Raw genomic sequence first — 12350 nt, 5'->3', positions numbered from 1 at the left:
CATCAGGCTTCCAGGACTTGTTTGTGCACCGTAACAGGTGTTGATCCTTGTGAGCAGTGTGATGTCTCTGTGATTCAGAAGCTGTATGGTTTATGGATCTGGTTGATGGACACCGGATTGGACGGGAGCTTCCTAATGAGGCGGTTGAGCTCATGGTTGCAGATGTCTCTTTGGGAGGCAGGATTGCGTTTCCTGTGGATTTTGCGGCATGCGAAGGATCATGGACTCTTGTACACAGGAGGGGGATTGTTGGATGGAGTCCGACTCCGCGGATGGAGTGACTCAGTTTGGGGAGGAGATCCGGACACGAGGGGATCTACTTCAGGCCCAGGAGCAGTTTTACGGAGCAGCAGGAGGAGGTTACATTGCAGGTTTGGGCTTCCATTGGAGGAACCCATGGTCATCCAGAGGCACTTTGTTCTTGAACAGATCGTTGCTGATGACATCTTGCTGGAGCTCTGTTCGACGGAGGACAGTACGGTGGACCTCTTCACGAAGTCGCTCTCAGGATTTGCTCAGGCGGCACCCTAGCTCCCAGTGGTTGGTTACACAGCCAGGAGCGGAGAGGGGGTGTTAGAAGTCATCTCCTGTCTAGTTTTATACACCAGGGCCTTTGTTGTGGGTGTGCCCGCCCTTATGAGGTGTTTTCCCATTTTTCCCCACTCTCCGCATTTTTCCCCTATTTTTCCCATTTTTTCTGAGGCTTGGGAGGGCTGCCAGAGGGTGCCAAGAGCAGTACAGTGCTGGCCGACTGGATGTTTATCAGTCGTGGGCACTCTTGCTGCTGGCCGATTGGTTTTCATCAGTCGTGGGCACCAGATTGCTGGCCGACTGCATTTATGCAGTCGTGGACCTTTTTATCAGTCGTGGGCCTTTCCTTATGCTGGCCGACTGTCCTCTAGGGGGGTATATATAGGTCCTCAGCCCCCATACCTCATTTGTATCATATCTCGGGATCTTCTTGTGTATATAGAGCAGAGTTACACGCCTACATCTCTCTCTCTCTTGTGCTGTTTTTCTGCGTGCGTTTTTGCTCGTGTTCCCAGATTTGGTCATCATCTCCGCTGCATATTCTGACAGTCTTGAGGATCATGTTAGACACCTCACGATTGTCTTATCTATTTTAAGACAGAATCGACTATATGCTAAGTTAAGTAAATGTGAGTTTTTTATGACAGACATCATTTACTTGGGACACAAGATCACTAGAGATGGATTGAGCATTGACTATGACCGAGTTTAGAAGGTTCTGGATTGGCCTATACCAAGAACAGTGAAACAACTTCGTTCTTTTCTCGGTTTTGTTGTTTTCTTCGGAAATCTATGCGGGAGTACTCTCAGCTCACACTACCGATGACCGACTTGTTGAAAGGTCGTGGATGTAAGTCAAATCAGCCTATCACTTGGAATAACGATTTGGATATGGCCTTCAGACTTTTGAAAGATAAAGTCAAGGAAGCACCTATCTTAGCATTATCCGATTCTAGTTGGCCTTATGTTCTTGAAACTGATGCCAGTGACTATGCCATCGGGGCTGCGTTATTTCAAGATGGTAGACCTGTTGCTTTTGAAAGTAAAAAGCTAGACGATACTCAATCTCGTTGGCCAACCCTTGAGAAAGAGCTTTATGCTGTGATTCACGCTCTCAAGGTTTGGAGACATTATTTATATGGCTCCAAGTTTGTGGTATTGACTGTCAATCAAGTATGTGTGTGATGTAGATGATTTGAGAGGAAGGAAAGGTCGTTGGGCTGAGTTAATGCAAGATTTTGATTTTGAGATTCGTTATCGGAAAGGGTCCATGAATAGTGTTGCAGATGCACTTAGTCGAATTAGAGAGGTGAATACTTTGTCGTTCACCAAGATTTCTACTGACTTATTTCAGTCATTGAGAGGGCTTTGCAGGACTGATAGTTATTTTGGTCCATTTTGGCAGAAGATCCAGGACGGGAGCTCATTGATTGACCAAGACTCAATGTCTGAGCAGTCTACCATTGAGGCTGCAGAAGGCCAGTGGATGATTCGGAATGGTTTACTATTCCGTAATGACAAAATTTGTGTACCACAGATCCCGGACATTAGGTCCAAGATTCTTAAGGAGTGTCACGACGCCCCTTTTGCTGGACACCCTGGGGTACACAAGACATTTTCGTTAGTGAAACACACTTTTTATTGGCCAAAGATGAAAGGGTATGTAGAAGATTATGTTCTCAAGTGTCAAATTTGTCAAGCAAATAAAGCTGAACGCTTTCGAGAGGCTGGGTTGTTGCATCCTTTGCAAATCCCAAGTAATAAATGGGAAAGTATTTCCATGGATTTTATTACGAGATTGCGAAGAACACATCGAGGCCACGATTCTATTTGGGTTGTGGTAGATCGCTTGACAAAAATGGCTAGATTTTTACCAACCCGGAAGACTATTACAGCTACGCAATTAGCACGGCAGTTTATCGAGCAATTGTTTAGACTGTACGGGTTACCGCAGGACATAGTCAGTGAGATAGGGATTCTAAGTTTACGAGTGATTTTTGGAAACTTGTTTTTGAGAAGTTGGAAACAATTTTGAATTTGAGTTCCTCAAATCATCCTCAATCTGATGGCCAGACTGAAAGAGTGAACCAGATTTTGGAGGATATGCTTCGAGTATATGTATCCAAAAGACAGAGCTCATGGGAGGATTATCTTCCTATGTTAGAATTTGCATATAACAATACTAAGCATACGAGTACAGGTTTTATTCCTTTCATGGTTATGTATGGTTTTCAACCTAGATCACCTATTACAGTGGGATTCTCAGGACTTCAGCATGATACAGCACGTAATTTTTTGCAAGATATGCAAGAAATGTTACAAGTTGCGAACGAATCTATTAGAAGTGCTAAAGACCGAGACAGGTTTTATTCTAATAGACATCGTTCACCAAGAGAGTTCTCTGAAGGAATGATGGTGTATTTGCGAGTTCCGAAAGATTCCGAGACTTTACGAACAAGTCGATCTCCGAAATTATCCCCTAGATACTGTGGACCATTTCGTATTACACGACGGATTGGTTTAGTTGCATATGAATTGGATTTGCCTTCTCATGTGAAAATTCATCCTATATTTCATGTCAGTAGACTTAAGGAAGTACTGGGTGGAACAGACCTGTTAGTTACTCCTCAAGAAATCATAGATGTCGAAGATTAAGGAAGTATTGGGTGGAACAGACCTGTTAGTTACTCCTCAAGAAATCATAGTTACTCCTCAAGAAAAGATTCTTGGATTTCGTGAAAGAAGATTACGTAATACGCTTATCACGGAATACAAGATCAAGTGGAAGGATCGTGTTGAGGAGGACGCTACATGAGAGACATGACTACTCTTGAGAGAGATTACCCTGGCTTTTTAGTGAGCTCAGGAGTGAGCTCTTAGAGGAAGGGGAGTATGTCATGTACACAGTGTGTGTCTACCGTGTGCTACACGCACACAAGACTAGCTTCGAGGTTCGGGGAAGCTTGGAGCTAGGCAGGCTGATTGGCGAGCTGAGTTAGGGATAGACTAACGGGCGGGCGCCCAAGTGTGGACGCCCGATGACCGGCCAAGAGCCTATAAAAGGGTGGCCAAGGTTAGTCATTAGTCATATAGAGTCTTGCATGTTTTGTGAGAGCTCTATGGTCTGGAGCCTGGATCTAGTGCAGACGTGCACCTGCTTTATGCAGCCGAGGCCGGCAGCAGTCTCGAGGCCCGCGAGGGTAGCTTCGTGGCGGTATGGGACGTCGTGAGGTAGAGATTGGTCGGTACGTCCATCTAGTTAGCTCAGCTCGTGGCTCGGTGGGGACAGCAGCTGTATCAAGTCGGCCAGCTGTATCAAGTCGGCTAGCAGCTGTGAGAGGTCGTGGACCTGAATGATCAGTCGGTGAGCTCTTGGGCCCTCCTGCCAACACAAGGCAACCACCCAAGCCAAGAAAATAGGGAAAAATGGGGAAAAAATACGGGGAGTGAAGAAAACACCTACAAAGGGCGGGCACACCCACAACAGAGGCCCTGGTGTCTGATAAAGATAGGAGATGATCTGCTACCCTGTTGCATTCTTTTGCTGGAATTGCGCACCTTCCTTGGGACTATGCTTAGTGGTTGAGCATGAATAGCCTTGCTGTACTGATCCACAGCCCTAAGCTTGATTAAGAACAAGATGCTAATTTAAACATGATTAAGACAGAGGAGAGAGAGATTGGTGTGATGGTTTTTCTGTATTATTATGGTACAAAAAGGTGACTGATTTTATGTACATGCTTGTAACATGTGGAAGCTTCGTGATCGAATCGGTAACTTCAATGCTCAGTATTCAGCAATCATTCACAACGAATATAACACACAATACTGAAGAAGATGTGCAGAAAATAGAGAGAGAGAGAGAGAGAGAGAGAGAGAGAGAGAGAGGGAGAAGAGGACACAATATTGGGTCCCAAATACCCTCTGTAGGGCCCCCACCACGAATGGTGTATTTGCTTTATTAGAATGATGTAAATCTGAAAATAAAGACGGACTCTTGACTTGCACTTTTCACCTTTGTTGGAGCTTTCCCCTTGGCTGTCCTAGCCCTTGGAACGCAGCAACCCGTCATGAATAATGAGATGCTGAAACTGAATTCAATGTTGGGTTTGCATACCCCTTTCTTGCTTTGGTCGGCCAAGCACTACAGAAGTTGGATTGCTGGTCAAATCCCGTGAATAAATAGCATTAAATGGCCATTTAATGTGGTCGTTTCACACTCTGAAGTGGCTGGCCAGCCTGCTCAAAAGGCTAGGCTGCTGGGCAGCCAAGTGCAATAAATGTGGGCTGCCCCACATCCGGCCGACTGGCTGGGCAGGGCCTTGGGCCCTGTCGGCTGCCTAGCCAAGGCCCACACTTGGGCTGGTGGGCACAGCTTGGGGCCCTCCTAGTCCCTTGGGGTGGCTCTAAGCCTACCGCATGCCCATGCAAGAGCCTTAGGCTCTGTTCTTGGGTAGCCCTATGTGCTGGCCCCTTTTCCTACATGCAAATCCTACATGCGCTACAGATGTCCGGCATCCAGTTTGCTCAGAGTACGGATTGACACTGCTCCATGTGTAGGACAATGCACACCTGACCTCGGACGTGTATAGTGGAACCCTGACTGACTTGTCCCGGACTGGGCTCACATGGGACCAATTTCCACTCCAGGTCTTGCACCTTCTTGTTCAGATATGTCTACGTGGGATCCAAGTGCGGGCTGCATGTGACATCCCCTTCTGCTTAACTTGATACAAGTTGCATAGCCTCCAAATAGTCCATCAATAAAGCCAGTTAGTCTTCAAAGAATTCTTTGTCAAGCCATATTGGTTCGTGGGTCTCTCGGTCTTGAAACTTTGTGAGGAATTGTCTTTGTCTTCGGCTGGAGCTATGCTTGAAGCGGTGCAAAAGGATGTGTTCTGGAACCATCAATTCAGCCTCATCAACTATATCTGGTTTTGCGTCGTCTTTCACTTCTAAAGGAATTGGACCTGCATATAGTTTTAGCCAATTGACATGGAACACATCGTGCATAGTTCAACTCGGAGGTAGCTTCAACTTCATTGAAACCTTGTTAATCTTTCTCTGGATGGGAAAAGGTCCGAAGCTTCTGAACGATAACTTTGGGCATCGCTTGTCACCTGTTTCAGTCTTTGTTTCATTATCCGAAGATAAATCCAATCTCCTTCCGAGAACTTCACACCCCTTTGGTCTTTGTTGGCTTGTCAATTGCAGGCCTCTTGCGCTTTAGCCAACTTGTCTTTCACTGACTCCAGGTAAGAATCCGTCATTCTGTTTGCTTCAGGTACTGAAGACGAGGTTCTGGTCAATAGCGACTGGAATGGTCTTCCAAACGCTGCTGCATATGGACTATGGAGTCCTGCCAATAGCTAAAGAAAAGGAATCATTCAAAACAATTTGAACTAAAGGCAAATACGATTCCCACTTACCTTGCTGATCGTGGACATAACACTTCAGCACATCAAAGGCCAACTGGTTGTAGATTTCTATTTGGCCATTAGTTTGTGGATAAAATGCACTAGAAAAAATCAATTTAGTACCAAAGTTATCAAACAATGCCCTCCAAAAATGACTGGTAAACTTGGCATCTCGGTCTGACACAATGGTCCTAGGGATTCCGCTAATCGGATACTAATGCTGAATGAATAAATGGGCAATATCTTTTGCGGTCACATTGGCCCTGCATGGGATAAGCATAACAAATTTGCTAAATCTATCAACAATAGTCAAGCACTGAGTATTACGCTTATCCGGACTGGGAGGTAGATTCGTGACAAAGTCCATCGATGTCTTGGAAAGGTTCCTCGGGAATCGCTAGAGGCTGTAGTATCCCTATCTTCTTCCCACGAGGAGCTTTCACTTTCTGGCAAACGTCACACTGTTGCACATATACAATTACATCTCGCCTCATTCGTGGACAATAATATTGCCTTTCTAACTTCTCCAGAGTCAAATTCATGCCCCGGTGACCACCAGTGATGGCGTCATGGGTGTCATGGAGAAGCGTTGCCCTGTATGTCTTCATGACACAGAGTCGGCCTTTGTAGAAAAGCCAACCATCGCGTATCAAAAAGTAGCATGGTCTTGTGGCATCCAATGCCTGCTTCCACTGTGTATCGAATTTCTCCGAATCCGCGTACTTGTGCTTCATGTCATCTAGTCCCGTATCAACAAGGTCGAATCTTGTGGTCTAAATCAAAGTCACGGTTCCCTTCCTGCTCAAAGCATCGGCCGCTAGGTTGGTCTTCTTGGAAGGTACTTAATCATACCACCAAATTACTGGAAGATCCGGCTCCAACGGTGTTGACGGTCACTCCAGTGTGCACTTGGCATTGTGTGAATCCAGCGTAATGCACTGATGGTTAGTGCGAACCTCAAATTCATGGCCATAAAGGTAATGTTGCCAATGTTTCAAGGCCTAAATAACTGCTGGGAGTTCTCGATCGTAGACCGAGAAACTGCATCGATGATTACTTGGAACGGCTCGTCCCACGAGGCAAGCGCTAGATAAGGTGATTTTGACAAAGCCACCTTGAGGTTCTTGAATGCCTCCAAGGCTCGTGGGGTCATTCGGATCTGCTGCCTTCTAGTCTTGACTCCCTTTAGTAGATCGGTGAGATTCGCCGAGAGGTTAGAAAATTTGTCTATGTGGGTGGAGTATGCCTGGCATATACCCACAAAGGATCTAATGTCATAAGTGGTCTGTGGTACTTCCCAATTGACAATCTCGGCCACCTTGGTTGGATCAAGTCGGATGCCCTCGGCAATGATAATGTATCCAAGGTAGTGAACCTTGAACAAATAAAATTCTGACTTCTTCTCATTGACGTAGAGCTCGTTGCTTTCCAGCAACTTTAGGACTTTATCCACATCAATGTCATGCTTCTCAATAGTAGCTGAAAATACTAGTATGTTGTCAAGAAATATGAACACACTTTCCTGTTAAGTCCCTGAAAACACACATCATCATGCGGTTGGGACGTTCGTCAAGCCAAAGGGTATGACCACAAATTCATAGTGAGCTCGTTCTGTACGGAAGGCTGTCTTGGGGATGTTGTAACTTGGTTGAACTCAATGCTAATCAATACACTTAAATACGCCAAGATTTAATGGACAACATGCTCAATACAAGAAGTAATTTGTTGAATTGACAAGAGACGCACAATGAGCCGAAACGGCCGGCCCCTCCCTCAAATAAAGTATATTGATCTTGGGAGAATCAAGTACATAGTGTCATGGGCATTCAGGACCAGATTTCCATACCAATGCATATGAATACAATATTGCAAACAAAGTGGTTGTCGGTGTAGACTTGCAACTCACACTCCTAAATTCTCTCATGCTACCCTTTATTCTCTCCCAGTAGATTCTTCTAACCTTTTCACAGGTTCTTTCACAATTACATCTCCTCTTTTACAGCCTCTGTCCAAGAGCTTGTTCCCACACACACCCTATTCACTTCTCTCAAGTGTCCATGTTCCCTACCATCTACTCTCTATTGTTCCACCAACACATGGTAGCAACAATCTGCAAGAGAGCACGTAAGACAAGCAAGGTTGCTGCCGTACGTACGTACGGATCTATACAGTACGGTACGGTCGTACGGTACGGTATGGTACCGTACTATACGGATCCGTACGCAATCATTTAAAAAAAATAAAAATATGTGGCGTGTGGCGAGGCGCGTGTGTGGCGATCAGGCGATTGTAGATAAGCGACCAAATTTTGGACATTTTGTGTGTACTTGCAAAATCGAGTGTCCTGTGTGTATCTGCAAAACTTTGCAGAGCGAATTTCCTCGCTCTCTCTCCCGCCCAGACTTCATCATGCCGCGCAAGACTAACCCGAACTGGGCAATCCACACCAATGTCCTGAGGGTTGTTAACACCCCTTCTCAGCAAGGGTCAGGTACTCGGCTATGGGCATGCAAGTATTGCGGGGAGCAGTACACTAGCACCATAACTCGCGTCATCAAGCACATGACAGGTATCGGGTGCACCAATCAATGTGGTCCATGTGATAAAATACCACAAGCTTTGAGGGACCAATTGATTGCGGAGAATTGTCCTGCAATGGGTGGTGCAAGTAGTGTTAGAGGTGGTGAAAGTACGCAAGATGCTCTCCATGATGCTTTTATTGGAGATGTTACAGGTTCAGGTACACTAGATGAGGGTGAAAGTCTTTTGGCTTCAGCCCAATCCACCACAGGCAGGAAGAGGGCACGTATTGCCGATGATGAGGACCTCCTGTCACAAGATGCGAGAGGTACAGGGGAGGCATCAAAGCAATCCACTCTGCGTTCTTGTATCTCATCACAAGCTTGGGTAAAGGAGCGGCAAAGGGTGGCAGAAATGGAGATTTGTCGTACTCTTATTGAGTGTAATATGTCCTTCAATGTGTTAAGGACAGACCAATGGAAAAGAATGGTGAAAGCAATTGCGCAGGTAGGGCCTATTGAGACGTGGACAGGTCTTGAGTATACGAAGATGCGTACATCCATGTTGGATGAGAAGAAGGCCTTGATAGACAAGGTGCTCACTCCTATGAAAGCAGGTTGGCAGGAGTTTGGATGCACTATTATTTCAGATGGGTGGGCAGACATTCGCAAGAGGCACATAATCAATATCCTTGTGTCATCTTGCTTGGGCACCTATTTCTTGCGTGCCGTGGATGCAGGGAGAGCAGGAGACAGGATCACAGGGGAGTTCATTTATGGCCACATTTGACAGGCTATCCTTGAGGTTGGGGAGGACAATGTTGTGCAGGTGGTGACCGACAACGCCTCTAACTGCAAGGCAATGGGTCAAATGGTCGAGGCAGAGTTTCCACATATAGTGTGGACTCCATGTGCTGCCCATTGTCTTGATTTACTTATGGAAGACATTGGGAAGCTTGTTTGGGTGCAGCCCATTGTTGCAGATGCTGTAAAGATCACCACCTTCTTCCGCAAGAAGCATCAGGCTCTTGCCATCTTCCGGAGCCATAGCCCTTTGGATATGGTGAGACCCTCCAAGACCAGGTTTGCCTACATATTCTTGGTCTTGGATAGGCTCTACAAGATAAGAGATTCACTATCATCAACAGTTGTGGATCCAAGGTGGCGATAGATGCATCATTCAGAGGATGAGCGTACAAAATACTTGCAGAGGCGGATCCTGGATGATGATTTTTGGCAACAAGTTCATAGGCTTTCAGTTGCACTTAAGCCCGTGTATGTCCTTCTCCGACTTACAGACATGGAGGGCTCAACTTTGGGGCTGGTCTTTCATTTGTTTATGCAAATGAAAGACCATGTTGCTCAGTGCTCCATGATGACTGCTCAACGGTAAGCAATAGTTCTAATTTCTTCCTCTTTCTTTGATTTTTATGACTTCTCGATTCTCGATTCTCATGACATGTCAGGACTGACATGTGTACACTATAACCTAAGACATGTATTTTCAATCTCTCATTTTCAGCCGAGGTGAGATCTTGGACATTGTAGACAAACGGTGGACATTCATGAGCCGTCCCATCCATGCGATGGTTGCCATGCTCCATCCTCTCTACAGGTCGCCAGAGCTATGGAATAATACTGCTTTGAGCATGAAGCAATCAGAGTATGTTGGAAGGATGTTCTTAGAGGAGGAGCAACTTCAGATCGATAGAGAGTTCACCACGTACATGAGTGGTATTGGTGCTTCATTTGCGAGACCTGTGTCATTGAGGAAGGAAGCCATGAAATTCCCTTTGACATGGTGGCACTCTTATGGAAGGGTTGGTCTTCCAAACCTCACGCTTTGCTCTTCGTGTTCTATCTCAAGTAACTTGTAATTAATCTCTAAAGTATAGACTTCAGAAGTGAAGCTTGATGTTTTAGCATTAAAAGATTTTCGAATTTGCTCGCATTGCACTCATTTTTGCACAGGATTGCTCAGTTGGAGCATGTGAGCGGAACTGGAGCTCATACTCTCTTATACACACCAAGATTCGGAATCGCCTTAGTACTTCTCAATTAGAGAAGTTGGTGTACTGCAGAGCTAACATGACGCTCGTGCGAAGCTACCATGCTTTGGGTCACCGAAGTAGGTATAAATTGGAATTTAGACTCAAGAAGAACTTAGAAGTAGAAATTTTTTTCTAGTTCAATGAATATCCAATATGCAATTTGTGGCATGTTTAAACAGGTTGATCCAACACTACTCAAATTGGTAGATGAACCCAGCCTGGAGCTTGTGGATCGGCAGATTAGAGATGAGCAAGATGAGATTTTGAGAGCTTTACATAGAGAGCTTGAGAGCGTGGATTGTTGTGTGACCCGCTCACGTGCACGATCTCTTAGCATTCCTCTACGCCAGGCAGCTCTAGATCCAGGCTCTGCGAGACGAGAGAGCATTCGCAGGGGAAAGCTTCCAGTTCGTCGCACCCAGTAGAGGCGTGCAAATGAGGCTGTCGAACTCATTCACACTCAGATTCTCGAGGCACATGACGAGGATGCACTGGAGCTTGTTGTTGCTGAGCCAGAGTTCGATGAAGAGGGCAATGGTATCAATGATGGAGGCATGCTCTCTTCAGAAGACTCATCATCTTCATCTGATGATGAGATTTGAGACTCTTGCGTCTAGAGTCTAGACAACTGTAGTGTTTCATTGTTTTGCTTTTTGCACTTGTGGACCAGGACATGTGCTGTAGACATGATATTTGTACTCTCTTTTATCATCTATGACTTTCATGGTTCTTGCTTATATCACTTTGACTGTTGACATGAGGTATTGTGTGATGGGCTTGGTAACTGATTTAAACTTTAAGTAATGAGGTTCAGTCTTTATTTTAAGTATTTTGGTTGCTATGTCTATAAAATATTCAGGTTTCTAGGACTGTTTACAAATGGTACGTACTGTTTACGTACCTTAAAATTTGTTCCGTACAGAAGTACGTTCCGTACGTGCTGATAGCGTGCCGTACACTACGTACCTTTCCACCTTGAAGACAAGAGAACACTACACAGGGTATGTGATCTTGGAATCCGGTTCCTCCCTCTTGCTACTTGCTTCCATATTTAAGCATAAAAGCTTACCAATTGCAAGTAGAGTCAATGACAGCGGAAGTCTTTGCTATGGAAGTGCTTGGAGTGTTGAAACCTTTGATTTGTCGCAATTCTTCACGGCAAAAGTCTTCAAGAGGATGAAGGGAACCTTGGGAAAGCTTTCCCTATGGTTCAACTTGAGAAAGGAAGGCTGAAATTAGGGTTTTTAGCAAAAAGACCAGAAATTATAGCAAAAATAAGAGCTGTTTTTTCTGAATTTCAGTCATTGGGAGTTGTAGGAGAGTGTACAACACTTGGAAACACTCTTGGAAGCTGGAAAAACACCCTAGCAAGCTTGGATATAGAGTTGGGAAGAAGAAAGTGTAGAAAATACAACCAAAGAGGCCTCGTGAAGGAGGCATCCTTCTAGAGAGAGAGGGAAGAGTGAGGTGGTGAGTTGTCCACTCTAGGTGGCATCTAGGTGCTTTGTGGTGCAAGCTAGAACGGACACATGGCTGGTTACTCCCTTTGTACAAAGGGGATAAAGTCTGGGCGGTGGGCATTGGGTTTTGTCCACCTCGGTGCATCAGTGTGTGTGAACACCGAGCTGGTCATAATTTATAAGTGAGTTTTGGTCGCCCAAAACTTAATGAAGTGTGTACACACTCACTTATAAATTAGTGCTAATTCTTAAGGCTAGGTTTATGACCAATACTTACCACCTGTCACATGCCACATAACCATGTCTGCAGACAATTTCACACGCACGGTTCATGGGCGGGTCTCCTTACACATTGGTCAAGCAAGCATGAAA

The 12350-nt window shown here is 45.3% G+C and overlaps 2 pseudogenes across 1 annotated transcript in view; both read left to right on the top strand.

Moving 5' to 3' along the window:
• The window catches only part of LOC147627105 (uncharacterized), a 78746-nt pseudogene that overhangs the window by 16508 nt on the left and 49888 nt on the right, over nt 1-12350 (top strand). The gene's annotated exons all lie outside the window — the stretch shown is intronic.
• LOC147627106 (uncharacterized) lies at nt 8168-10226 on the top strand (annotated as a pseudogene).

The sequence above is a fragment of the Cibotium barometz genome, chromosome 21 (assembly GCF_041138505.1).
Source record: "Cibotium barometz isolate CiBa-2024 chromosome 21, ASM4113850v1, whole genome shotgun sequence".
In the NCBI taxonomy this organism is placed as follows: domain Eukaryota; kingdom Viridiplantae; phylum Streptophyta; class Polypodiopsida; order Cyatheales; family Cibotiaceae; genus Cibotium; species Cibotium barometz.
This window is presented reverse-complemented; position numbering and strand designations above follow the sequence as displayed.